Source organism: Corvus hawaiiensis, chromosome 7, assembly GCF_020740725.1.
Source record: "Corvus hawaiiensis isolate bCorHaw1 chromosome 7, bCorHaw1.pri.cur, whole genome shotgun sequence".
Taxonomy (NCBI): domain Eukaryota; kingdom Metazoa; phylum Chordata; class Aves; order Passeriformes; family Corvidae; genus Corvus; species Corvus hawaiiensis.
Genome location: NC_063219.1, coordinates 13,407,511 through 13,422,074, shown reverse-complemented (window position 1 = coordinate 13,422,074; position 14,564 = coordinate 13,407,511).

Genomic DNA, 14,564 nt, shown 5'->3' with positions numbered 1-14,564 from the left:
AGAAAGAAATGTCTGGGAGTAATAGCAATGTTGTTCCCATGTTAATGATTCAAGAGCTTTCTGACTACCACAGAAGCAAAAATGGTATTTGCTGCAGTCTGCAGAGATTTGGGCAATGCAGGGAGAATTTCCAAATTGGTCAGTAATGGCCCCCATGTTTGTTCTCAAAAGATACCCCCCCCCCCCACCGCATGGGTGTGAGCTGGTCTCTGAGATGCAGAATGCCCCTTTGCAGGCTTAAACCTGTAGTTAATTAATCTGAAATCCTTCCTATCTGGACTTACTGGTTAAGAGAGCTTAATAAATTACTGAGACACTAATCTCAAAGAAAATAGGCAGAACTCCCAATTATATCATCAGGTTTATCGGTGCCAGGATTGTGTGAATGTGCCCTTAGTATCTGCTTTAGCTCCATGTCTGCTGTTCTTTTCACCCAAGCACAAATACCAGTGATTCTAGTAGCTCTTAAATCACTTTTTCCTTCAGACTGTGTGTTTTGTTGTAACTACATTCATCTCCCCTGCTCCCTCCCCTGTTTTGAGGTCAGTTGCCTGTGACAAATACTGTGTTCTATTTGGTATGTGCAGCTAACCACTTCTGATTTTAGAGAACATGGTTTTAATTAGTTTTCTTCCTCTCTGGTTGCTGAACAGAGTTGGCCTCAGGTGGAATGTTTTAATTGTGCTATTGCTGTCTGTTACACAAGCAGAGTTCTGTTTCATAGAGTAAATTTGAAACAAAAATGAGATTTTTTTAGCAGAATTCACAGGACTGGTCAAACTTTAAAAAGTCATGTGAGAAGCTTTTTCACACGTGTACAGTAATGTGCACAGAAGTTCAGGGAGATACTTTCTTCTCTGTGTATCTGGTTTCACTAGTTTTTAAAAATATTTGCCAAATTATCTGCTGACACACTTACCTGATGCTGTGCAGTTGTGGTGCTGGAGTTGCCTATTTCTGCTACCTCTTTAGGAACTGATTTCCTGAGATATTTATGGGGAGCTCCAGGCTTTCCCTTCTCCCTTCTCTCACTGGCACCAGTTCTTAGGTTTGACTGACCTCTAAGTCTACTTTGTTGAAACTTTTTTATTATTATTATTACTACTATTGTTATTATTACTACTCTTATTATTTTGTACCTTTTCTTTTGTTTGTTTGCTTTGCTGGGCTAGTTTGCAGCTGCCATGAAGCAGCAGTTACTGGAAGACCTGGCTGGTCATTTTCTTTGCTGTGTAATACTTGGGAAAACAGCAGCCTCTCAGCCAGTACAGGTGAAAGCAATTCTCTACAACTTCGTGGGCATTTGCCAGAGTATATCACATTGCTGGAAGGTTGTGGGTTTTTTTGTTTGTTTGTTTTTACCTAAGACCTTGCTCTAAGCTATTTAAATACACTCTGGAAAAAGCTATCTGAAGTTTGAATACCCCAGCCCCTTATCTATACAACCTCCAGAATCTCCTATCTCCAAGGTCGTGGTTTCCAAGATTTGGTAGGTTTCCTGTGAAGATAAATCACATCAGAGGCATGACCTTTATCCTTGGTGCTATTTAAATAGCTTAAATATCTACTGACTTCATGCCTTGTGATTTCAGTTGCTAAAGAGTGAACACTAAAGAAAGGAAGAGTTGACCTACAGTGTATCAGACGAATGATATTTTCATTTACAGAGCTCTAAAAATACAGATATAATTTTTCAAAAAAATTCTCCCCCCAGCACTACTGTCTTGTGGCTGATTACTTTTGACAGGGAATCTGTGCTTCCACATGGAACCTAGCAAAAAAAGATACAAATTTCTGTTGTAAATGCTAAAGTTGTTGAGGGAAAGAGGAAGATAAAAGCAAAACAACTGGGAACCTTCTTTGTCTGTAAATAAATATTCCCTAGTGGTTCTTAAGAAAAATCTTTAAGTCATTTGCCTAGGTAGTTCTGCATCTTTGTGGGGATTTTCTGTTGGAAGAGAGGGTGAAGATTAAGAAATGTATCTGCATTTGCCCCATAAAGGGCAGGAGACCAAATATATTACAGAAATATACAGTAAAGTGTCTCCATGTGTTTCCTTCACTGCAGCTGAAGGACTCCATGTCTTCTGTATTTGCGATGCAGTCCCACTTTCATGAAACTCTGCTCTGGAATAACCTATTAATAACCTCCCCCCCCCATTTTTATACTTGAAAGAGCTGTGGAAAAGTATTTAATTGCAGTGTGATGCAATGCCTACTTGAGTTTGGAGACAGTGCGGAACTATGACCAAAGACTGCTTAACTCACCCACCAGCACTAATTAGTTAACTCTGGCCTAGTTACTGGACTGTTCAAAGATCAGAAACACCAAGAACAGTGCTCTACTGAGGCATGTGGGTCAATGTGAGGAATTTTAAAGATGTGTCCTTTTCTTTGGACTTTGTTCCCTATAGGAATATTAACCATGTGTTTAGACTACATAAACTGGATTTTGTGTTGTTCTTTACATTCCGATAGTGGTAAATATTATTGTTCTGGTGACCGATACAACTCTGCAGCTGCATGATAGTGTTATGTGATTGTGGGAAGATACACTGTGGAGGAAGAGGTCTTGAGTCTTTCTCATTCATCTCACTCACATGAATGGTGCCCACTCTTTTCTTCTGGTCAGCTCTCTCCAAAAACTGTAGAGCTTTCTGTGAAGGTGACCGAAAGAATTTCAGAGCCATGATGTACTATGAATTGTATTTAATATCTGAATTATTAGAAATAGTTCTCATAACTGCAAGTCATAAAAGCTCCTGAATGTGGTCTCAGAGAGCCGTTCTTTTCTGGGGTTTGGATAGTGGTGTAATGTCACCGTGAATCATTAGCTGCAATTTTGTACGGCAAATGCACCTGCATTTCACTAGTGAGGTGATCCCATCTACAATCTGCTTTTATATCCCAAGGTTTGTTTTTGTTAATGTTTTTAAAGTGCTTTGAATTAAATGGCACAGAAATTTATATTATTCTAACATCTGTTCCTCCCTGAGAGCTTGTGTAACCTGGAGGAGCTGTGCAACTGTAAACCAACTCCATAGCCTGTGTCCCTGTGAAAGAATAAAGAACTAGAAGTACGTTGGTTGTATTCTGTGGTTCCACACTGCTGTTTGCATCATGTCTTCGCTGTTCCATCAGCAGGGAAGGTCTCAACAAATTCTGTCAGTCTCTGGAAACAGTAGGTTTTGGACAGTGTTGAAAAGTCTGGGGGATGACCGTGGTGGTACAGTTGCAGATGAAAGAAAATATTCAGCCAGCACCCTGAGTCCCTCTTATGCTGACAAGGACATGAAAAAGTTTCAGGTTTTCTGCCATGTTTTACCCTAAGCATAGCCTATCCTTTTGATATTTATCCATGGTACTGCTTCTTCATCTGCTTTACCTTATGAAACTTTTCCAAGATGTTTCTTCTCACCCCAGTTACTTCTATAAATTCCCTTACTAAAGCTGTTACCCTGAGATATGGTAAACTCTCTCAGCTTGAAAAGAAAATGTTTCTGTTTTGTAATTTTAAAAGTACTGTGTACGTTTGTGGTACTGTAAAATAACTAGAGTGAATAGCATGGGAGTTTGTCTGGGATATAGACTTTAAGTCTTGCATTCAGACTGTCTTGGGGTGGGAAGAAGATTGCAGAGAAGTACTATCTGCTAGCTGTTGCTTACATAGAACAATCCTCACTATTTATTGTGATGGTCTGAAAGAAGCCTTATTATAAATCATTACGTGGATGTATAGCTTGTTTGGATGTATAGCTTGTTCGGATTGACTAGTAGCCTATGTGTAAAACAGGCCCAAGGCTGGAACTGCAAAATTGTTGCAGAGCAGGACTGAGCTCGATTGGCACTGAGGTGTGGGAAGCTCGTTTAATGCAAGTTGTAGCTGGTGGTATCAGTGCTTCCCTTTCATGAATGCAGAGTTTAACTTTGCTGCCAGCCTGGCAACTTCCCACTGGGATAATGTAATGCAGCTGCAAGATTGTTTTGGCTCTGTGCTAACTCCTTCCCATGATTTTTTTAATAGTCTGTCTCCTGCCTTTCCCCATTCAGTCATAAAACCTTTCCTAACATTTGTTCTACTTTTAAGAGCTAGTAAGGGCATGGCAGTTGATAACGGAGCCAACACCCTTCCATAAAAATGCACTTTTCAGCAGTGAAATCTGCTACCTTTTGGGGAATTTCAAGAGTTGATTCTGGGGAAATGTGCTTTGGTTTGTTCTCTTTCTCTGCTAGCTGTCCCTCATATCACAAGGTTGGCTAAGGTGCAGTTTTTGTATTTCTGTAACTATTTAAAAACTGGTCTGAGATTTTGAAATGGAATAATAATCTAGTTTGCCTGAGTCTTGATCCACTTAAAGGGATATGAAAGGGCCTGAGGTCCACTCTTAGGGAAAAAAGGCTTCTTCAGGCTCTTGGTCCTTCTTCAAGAATCAGGGCCAAGTTTTCCTCTGTAGATACTTGACACATACTCTCGAGTGTTGATTTAACCTGGTTGTCACAATTATTTTGTAACAAAAGCAATTATTGATGTTGTAAGTCATGTATCAGTTATGGTAGAATGAGATTTGTTGTTTTAATCATAATTAAAATAGGCTCAATTTCTATTTACTGCCCAGATTTCTAGTTCTTACCCATCAATGCAAAGAATTTGAGATTATAGTAAGCTTCTTACTTCTTTCATAGTGTCAAACCCAGCTTTTAAAATCAGGATAAGGCCCTCTTTCAAGGCAATGAGGAAACGATCAGAATCAGGGTAAGGCAAAGGTAGCTAACTACACTCTGCCTGTGGTTGCATTCTTGTTCAGAACCCGCAACAAAAAGTGTCCCAACGCATGCTTTCTCATGTGATTATTTTCTTCTGGAATTTGACCTTTAAATGAAAATTTAAATAATTTGGACTTCTTGTGTGGAAACCACAAATATGGAGGAGTGTAAACTGTAGCAGTGACAAATGTTATTGTCTTCAGGAGCTGAAACAATAGACCAGGGGGGTGAAAATTCTCCTTAGTTAAAACTCTCTGCGTAGTTACTTCCTTACTTTTGAAGGGCACATGAGGGGCCCAGGTAAAGTTTTAAAGATCCCAAATTGACCTCAGAGGGAAAGGAGACTGCTTTTGTGTATCTGCCCTTCTTTCCTAGCAAGTAGGTGATGACTTCGTCTGCGTTAGTAAGAACCATTTCTCTCTACAGCCAATGTGGTAAATTGTTCCACTTTCTCTTCCAATGTTCTTTCTCTGTCCTTGTCCTGACAAACCATTCTTGTAAAGGGAGATTTCTTTCTGCTACTTTTGTTGGTGCCATTGTGTTACAGATTGTTTGGAGTGCCTTTTCAAGACCTGCGATTAAGACCTGCAAAAGATCTGGGAGAATTTCTTTGTCTTGGTTTTTTCTAAGTCATCCAAGGGGCTCACAGGCAGGCCCTGATCTTTGCCTTGCGCCTTCCTCCTCCAGTCGCTGTGGGGGTCAGAAGGAGACAGCGGTCAGACATGGAGACCCGGGGTAAGAGTTAAAATAAACCTTTGGGCGCAAGAAATTTAGACGTATAATAATTGCTCAGGTTTTCAAAATATACTGAGGGGCCTGCTGCTAGAAGCAAGCTCAGTGTCTGTGTCCTTAGGACAGACTGAATATTGGGAAATCCAGCTTTTGATTTGCGTTTTTTAAAAAAGGTTTGCCCCTGCTGTCTTGACAGCACAGAGTAGGAAAGCAGCAAGAGGTTATCAAAAAATGTGTATTGGAAATAACCGGTCAGCGTCTGGAGGGTGCTGCGGTGCAGTCACCAGCATGTAAAGGCAGACATCTGTAGGATGCTTCGGGTTCCAGAGATATTTTTATGAATGAAAGGTGCTTATGACTGGAATGCATGCTGAAATAGGCAGTGCTAATGGAGTCTCTACAATCTCCTTATCTTCACCAGTAAATCTGCCTCTGAAGATAAACGTTTAATAACATTCCAATTTGGTTGTACTTGCTAAAAGTGATTGAACTAATGACCCATAATCCAATAGATCCATTCGTAGTGAATAACACTAAGGGTTCAGTCCCTGATTTAGCAGGATGTTGGCTTAATTTACCACATTTCACTGTTGCAGCACTTGCTCACTGATCAAACAATATGATTTACCTGGCACTGAATGTAGTCCACCTTTCAGTTCCAAAAGGGCAACAATTTCTTTGCATGTATAAAAGTAACCAAAATCTCACATGCTCTTGGGAACCAGTAAATGTGTGTCTGAGAGGCAGAAATTTGAGTAGTTGTTTTCTTATGATTTGGTCAGATGACAAATGTAACTTCTGGTGCAAATACAGATCTGAAATTTGCTTTGGTCAGTAATACCTCTGCACTCAACTTTTTCCTGCAAACATTAGAGAAAGGTGGAATTATGGCTAAGGTAAATTCGCGTCATGCTTCAAACAAATACCTGTAGAATTCTTTCTATTTGGCAAATGAGATGCTCCTAATCACTTCAGCGGGAATCTCTTTGATTTAAGGAATGCAGCATCTTGACCTAAGTCCCCTGCTAACATTTAGGTAATGAGACCCACTGAACCATGTGGAACTATTTATGCACATGAGTAATTTTATGGGCAACTTTACGCAATATGCAGGTCCAGCACAGCACTTATAACTGCGGTCATTGATTTTTGATTGCAAAGTAGCAGACTTACATATTAGGCTAGAGTGACAGGGACCCCAGTCATGTTTTCCTGCTACTGCACTGTGGATGGTCTCCTCTTCCTTCTAATCTAACTCTTGTAGAGAATTGTTGCTTCCATAAATCCTGAAAAATCTTCCAGTAGCTATTAACTCACAAGTTATTTGTTAGATTGAAATGACTAGTCTTCATTCCAGGAACTTCCTGTAAAAAAAAGAGCAAAAAACAAAAAACCAAACCCATAAATAAATTAGCTCCCCACCCTTCTGCTGTCACTCAAGTATTTGCTTTGTTGCAAAGTTCTGCAGTTCAGAGTAATGATGATTGAAGTGGGTGAAATTGTGTGGGGAGAGAAATAACTATTTTTATGAGATAATATTCTTAAGACTTTTTTCTTTTCAAGCATTGCTCCTAAGTTTGCTGAGTTTTATTGCCAACTCTTTATATAAGAACTGTGTTGAGGCAACAGATCCTGATACCTCAGCTTGTATTCTCAGGTTTTGCAGCCTTGCCAGTAACACCATACTGAAGACCTGGACTGAACTGCGACTGGTAGAAATAATCTTCCCACTGTTACTAAGTAGACTTTAATTTAGTATTTTGAGAGACCAAGTGAAGCTCCAGGGATGGACAAAGCAAAACAGTGAGAGCAAAAATATTCTCTTCACAGGCCTACACTTACGATGATGATGCCTGATGCATCAGAAAGTTTGCAGCAAAAGTGAGGCATTTCATATGCTTGGTTTCAAAGGCTTCACTATATACACTTCTTTTAAAATTGCGAGTATGTAAAGCGAGCCCAAGTCAAGAAAGAGAAGTAGCCTAAACAGACAATATTGATCTTCTGTCCCCTTTTTTATCCTCTGCAGTGAATTAGACAAGTTTCCATCTTCTAACCTTTGTGTAGGATCATGCACAACTTCCAGTGTAAGCATTCCTGTTTAAACCTCTATCTTAAGGTCTGTTTCCCTGCCCGCTCTCCTTCATACCTGTCTCTGTTTAATCTAGCTAGCTCTGATCCACAGACCTTATTAGGTAAAACCTGCTTCCTCAGTTCGGAGTCAGTGGTTGTTGTATCCCAAGTCTTCAGGACTGGCCCTTCTTGCAAGTTCACTGAAAATTTCATTTTCTCCTCAATGTGATGGGGTAGAGTTTAATCTGGATGATCTGCACAAACTACAAAGGGTTATACGGGGGGGGAATGACCAGCATATTGTTGGAAAAAATAAGTCCAAGTTTGTGCAAGGAAAAATCTGTAGGGAAAAGCAGATTGGCTTATTAGACTGACCAATATAACTGGGAGGAAAGAGAATAGATAAGCTTTTGGACTTGCAAGCCCTTTTCCAGGTCTGCTGATTACCTACCCGCTTAATGCAATTTTTGTTTATGTTTTCTGATAAATGCTTGATGTGTTACTTCATACCAAATTTTATAAGGAGATGTGGCTTGTACCTTATTCATTTCTTCTGTCAAAGAGATTTCATGTGAATATCTGTGAAGATTGGATCCAGTTTAAAAAGGTAATTCAAAGCCTTCTACAGTGAAATTGAAAGCATCTTGATCAGGGCCTATATAGTTTTCTTTATACTGCTCATATAGTGAATTTTAATAGCATTATTGTTTAAAAAACAAAATCACAAATGGAACAAGCAAGCAAGCTAGACTGGCTAGGTTGACAGCTCCAGAAACAGAAATTAATTGGTTTTCTCCTGCCTAGTTGGGGGACAGCTTAAGCAGTGCCAGGTCCCAGGTACACAAACCTCCTAATATGCAAATAGCACCTGAAGACAGGATAGGGTCCATGTGGATCTCAGACTGCTTTGATGAAGCAGTGGCAGAGCCAGTTGTGTGGTGGTAGGCTCAAGGATGAGACTGGGCAGGGTCCAGTTAAGCTCACTCTGGTGAAATAAAAATCATGGCTTGGAACTCTGTGGAGGGTCTGCCCCCTCTCTCCTGTGTGTGCAGGCAGTGCCAGGGGTGGGTTGCATTTTCTGTGTTTCTTTTGGGGCAGACTGAACAGAGAGATTTGGTTATCAGCTGAGGGAAAGCAGCTGTCTCCAGCTGTCTGAGTGTGCTTACACAGGTGGGCTCCATAGCTAAAACACTGGCTGCACTCAGAGCAGGGTCACAGTCACAGTTCCTTACAGGAACGACTCAAAACTTAGCTGGCCAATTTTAATGTGACAGTCTATGAAGGAGAGCTTGCCCTTCCTCTTTTGTCTGAGTGTTCTTCACTTGTCAAATTCTTGCATAAACTCACTTGGTGCATCTTGTGTGATAATCTTCAAGTGCTGCTGTGAAAGTCAGGAATAACTTGAAAGCTCTGTGCATGCTTTTGTCTACTTACTAGTGAATAGCTTGCCAAAGCTGCCCAGACTTTTAAGGAGGTAGTCATGTAGCTTTTTAGTTCTAAACGGAATGATGTGTGTTGTTTCTTTATAATACAGAATTAAAATAACATCAATTATAATTTTGTGCCTTTTCAAGTATCTATACCTTTTCTGCAATCTGCTAACATGAATAAGAAATGCAAAATGATCATATAAGAAGTCTCTTCTAATTATAAGCATATTTTTATTCATATAAAGCACTGTTCTAGTCACCTTGAAATTTCCCTCCAGAGAATGGCTGCTAAAAATTTCATGTGTTTTTGCTCTAAAATACTGGAGGGCCCTGTAGCTGATTATCCTGTAACAGTAAATACAAAGCCTTTGCCTTATATGTGGTACAATGAGGAAATTCTTGATATTCTGGTAGACCAGCAGCATTAACATTTTTGCAGTAAGGGGGCAACTTGGTATCTGTGACCTGTTGACTCTTACTTGTTTTTTAAAAAAGCCTTCAAAAATCCCTTGTGAATCTCTTGGTTAGAATGGAAAAAAACCCCTCTACTGTTCTTTAGTAGAGACTGTTTCTGAATACTTAAAAGCTGTAAATAAAATTGGAAGAAAAGCTGTGTTCAGACCGTGACTAACCTGCAAGCCAGTTGTTTCAAGATGTTGACTCTAGCTTACTCTGTTATTCCATGACAAATCTGTTAGGATTTTTCCCCCTCAAATGAAATTTTGATGCAGTTTGACATAAAATTCAGATTCCTTTTTCACATATATAGAATTACTAAACCATAAGCACATCACTGCAAACATAAAATCATTATCTCAGGAATGGATATCCTTCTGTAGAGCTGACAGCTGTAGTATCTGAAGGCAAGAAGCACTATCTATGCAGTCTTCTTAGCTTCTAAGGTCCATTCAAGATCCTTCAGCGCTGGGACCATTGCAGGAAGGCTTTAATTTTTAAGGAGCTTTTCACTAATGGAGATGTTTTTGCTGTTTCAGGTGCCTTTGAATCCTGCAGCAACTGAGTGGCTTCTCGCTGCAGAGTAGAATATGGAAAGTACTGAACAACTGTCTCTGGTGTGATATGGCTGAGGTCCATGGACAAACATAAAGGAAGGTAAACTGTGATGATAGCAATGTCTCACCTCAGGAGACTGGTAAAAATATGATGATATTTGAATCGTGAGAGAACCTGCATCAGATAGGCTTTCCTCTGAATCACAGAGTGAAAGAGAAGAGACCATATAAGAGTTTTTTGCAGGGAAAATCTGCTTTGATGAACAAAGAACTCTGAATGACAAATGTGTGTCACAAATGCGCGGTGTCATCCTGCAGCGTTTTGGTGCTAGACTCTAATATGGCCATCAGTGTAGTCTGAAGGGAATAATGCAAATGGTTGTTAACAAATGTATAGTTAAGAGGACTAACTGAACAAAACAGCTAAACAATTTCAGTCCCATAAAGAGATGAGTGGACTTCAGATGTTGCTTAAGATAAGTGCATTTCAAAGAGGATGAGGTGCAGAGGCTTCAAAAGGTGTCCCAAGGAAAATTTGAGAAAACTCCTCACCTTCCTGCACTAGTGGCAGTTTTACCATTGAGTTCACAAGGCCAGGATTTTGCCCTGGGAGTTGAGATTAGAGAAATCTGTGTTCTGGTGAACAATCTCAGAGCAGAGCTTGGGGCTTTTTCTATGGTCTTTAGTTGCAGTACCTATGGTAACTTGAAATGAAAGACGTGTTCAATTATTTTCCTTCAGCTGGAAGGAAGACCATTTCCAGTCTTCACTTGCTCCCCCAAAATAATCATCATTTCTTAGGTTTAAAGAATAAATCTTCTGATGAGAAAATAAGCATTTAAATGCTGCCTTGTGTACTTTAGCTATCCCCAAGCTTGCAATGTTTAACTTCTCCGGTTTTGGTGAAAATGTTTGTGGGGTTTTTATATTTGTGCTCAAAAGGATGGAATGAGTGAGATAGTTTGACCAGCATGTTAAGTTTGGAACCTGGTAACAAACATCTCTGGAAACAAAAAATATGATCAATGTTAATTGCAGAGTTCCAGGGTACATGCACTGTAGACTGTGCATTTTTCAATAATTACTGGATTTTAAGATATTATTTAATTGACAAATAATATAATAAACATTAATTTTCTCTCTCAGAACAAAGAAATTTCTCCTTTCTAGAAAAATCTGATAATGAAGAAGATACGTGCACTATACACAACTTTTAAAGTATTCCAGTCACTTGTTTGTATATTATCACATTTTACCTCATTAAATATTAATCTTGAAGTTCTTGATCTTAATTTATTATGGGAATGCTGATTTCCGTATTTGTTATTTATTGATATACCTACTGTAGTTTGGGGAAAGATCTGAAATGTAACTTAACATTTTCAAATATAAGTTAACAAATAAAAAGCATTCCAAAATGATGTAAATTGTTTTCTTATTTAAATTTTGGGTCCTTGAAAGCTTGATATACCTGGAGGGTTTTTTTGGCTGTTACAGAACTTACAGGAATAATGCTTGTAACTCAAAATTAGTGAAACATTGGGATTTGTGGCTTGTAATTTTTTCAACACCTAAAACCTGTTCTGTTGTCTCCAACAGTAAACACAGGAAAAAATTTAGAACACTTTCTCACAAAGCTGAAATGTGTTCATGTTGTGGAGTAGACACCTGATGTCTTTTGATGAATAAGGGGCAATTTTTTTATTGGTGTACCTCATGCTGTACCTGTAAAAAAACCCTCCGATTTAGTCAAGTTATAAGCCTTGGAGAAATTTCTGCTTACATAGTACAGTGATGTTTGTAAATGTGAGTTGAAGAAAATCCATTAATTGCTTTCCTATCTCTTTTGTCTTTGTTTGGCCCAGGATTGCTTCTCCTGGAAGGGTGTTTTACCTAGCCCCACTGTTACTATCCACATGCACTTAAGACTTGAAAATTCGTAAGTTACAGTTTAATGCAATTTTAAAAGATGTTTCTTAGCAAATTATAAGATAATGATGCTTTTTATTTTTGCATTTCAGAGCATCAAGGGTCTAACCCTATTGCCACTGTAGTCCAGAGTAGTTTTCTACTTGGGATTACATCCCAATATCTTAAGAATGTGCATGCTATTATGGTTTATTGCTGTAGTTTAAAAATATTTAGATGGTTGTAGCATCTTGACTTCTACGACCAGACATCTGATAAAGATCTGTCTCTTTTTTTGATAATCTCAATTGACATTCTGCAGCACTAATGCTGTCTGCAAAATAACATTCATGCTTAATAATTTTACAAAATGTCAGATATCTTCAGCTGTAATAATGGTTCAAAATAGTTTAAATGGTGGCAGAGGTATTACTTTGGCAAATAGCTATCCTTCAAGCCTTATTTTTAGAAGAAATAACTAATGCTGTTTGCATTCATATGGTTTTAAGGTGCCATGCATGTTACATTTCTTACCGAAGGGGACACTTTTAACAGTGTGCTAGAATTTTTTTTCCTGTTCACTTGAGAGTTGTCTGAAACCTTACATAGTCTCTTCCTAAAATAAATGTTTTTCACAGGTGTTCTGCTAAACAAATATTGCTGGGAGGTTTCTAGGCTTTTGGTTTTTTTTCTGTTTTGAAGCTACATTAATAAGTCTTGGTCTTTTTGGTGACACAGTTTTATCTTGGAATATAACATCTAGCAACAAAAATGTATATATTGTGATCTGAATGAGTTCTTTCCCCCAAATACAGTTAGAACATATGTTCACATCCTGTGCAGCCTAGAGGATGGCTGATTGTGTGCTGAGAGATTTGGGTAAAGAGGCAGTCGGTGCATTTCCTTGTCATGAGCCTGACTTTGTTTATGCAACAGAAATTAACTGAGATGCTTTCTCATGCTTAGAGTGAGAAGAGCATATATGCTCTCACTCTGAATTCCTTTAAAAGAATTTAAAGTCTTTAAAGGACACTTCATTGTATTCAGAAAAGTGTCCTGTGATTAACTGATCTGTAGCTCGTACAAGGCTCTCATATCAAATACAGAACATGTGCAGTTATTCTTTGCTTCTGAAACCCACTACAAGAGACCATAAGAGAATAATTATTTGTGAGAATGTAGCTGTTTGCAGATAAAGGTTGTCTTTGGCAGAACCCAAGGAAAGTGATATTCATTTACTTTGACTCCAGATGTTCTCTGTGTGTGGGGTCAGGCCTCTAGAGCAAGACTGACTGAGAGGCAGAAAGCTCCAGTTCATGCTGCAGGGGCAAAAGTGTTTCCTTTCTGTATGGAATAAGAAAAATTAAGCAAAGTTGATCTTTCATATGCACGTATACCCAGGTAACACAGAAGAACGTACAGAAATCATACATGAGTTGTGAAAATGTTGACTATCACCAACTGTAGAACTTTGTTTGAATCATAGCAAATGAGTAAATGGTCTTGTAAGAAACTTAGCTAAAATAGACCTTCTGGCTGCCAGCTTTGCACATTGCCCAGGCAAGTAACAAAGAACAGCTTGTTACATTGCACCATTTCCCCTATCCCCACTGAGTTTTTCCCCGTATCATTTGTGGGTGGAACATGAACTGTGTGTGTAACTGCAGGCATAACTTGACCTTTGAGACCTTCACCACTGCAAGGGATACAAGAAAAGTGAAAGTCACAGCTGATGTTCAGGTCCCAGACCAAGTACCTGATAAAGTTTGAAAAACACAGTTAGAGAAATGTAATTTTTGCTGGCAGGTGGCTTTGTTGTATGAACTGCCCTGGCTTGTCCTGTTAAAAATCAGAGCAAACCCTTTTACCAATAAAAAGAGGCAACAGAGAGTATGTGTCAGTGCAGTGGCAGGATAATGCAAAATATCAGGGAAAAAAAGAAGGAGGGAGAATGTTGTTTTCCTCAGTGAGTTATTCGCTTTCTTGCCAGGATTTGCCAAGCCCTGCACATGGAGCATTAGATGTGCAATCGACTCCGTGCCAGAGTTTTACACAGTTTGCAGTGAATGTGGCAGCTTTTACCAGCCCTGCTTTCATCCATTATGTGGATGAAAGCCCTGCTGGCTTCCTGCTTCTCACGCAATACCCTCGCTTCCACACCAAATGCGCCAGGTATTTACCTGGCATGTGACAGCCTGTAGCAATGGAGCTGTTTATGGGCTTGCTGTGTGCAAGATGCTGTGATCTGTCCCTCAGGCAGTTCTGTGCATTTGGGTTCTGATCGGGAGGGGGTCCAGCACTGAGCTGGGGGCTGGGGTACTCTGCTTTGTGCACTGAAAAGAGGGAAAACCCAAACTCATGGCTGGATGCCCTACTACTGTGCTTATGGGAATATTGGAATATAAAAATATGTGTATATATGGGTTATATAAAGGAGTTCTAATCCTCTTGGTTTTCCTGCTTTTTCATTAGCATCTGGCCCATGTGAACTTACAGAAGTAAATCCCCACCCTGTTTCCCCTCTGCATACAAGTAAAAAAAACCCAGTTCCTAAAGTTACTAGGACTTCTACTAGAAGTATCACACTAGTCTCCATAGCTTTAAGAAAAGGAGTAGTTATACACTATTTTCATAGGACAAACAT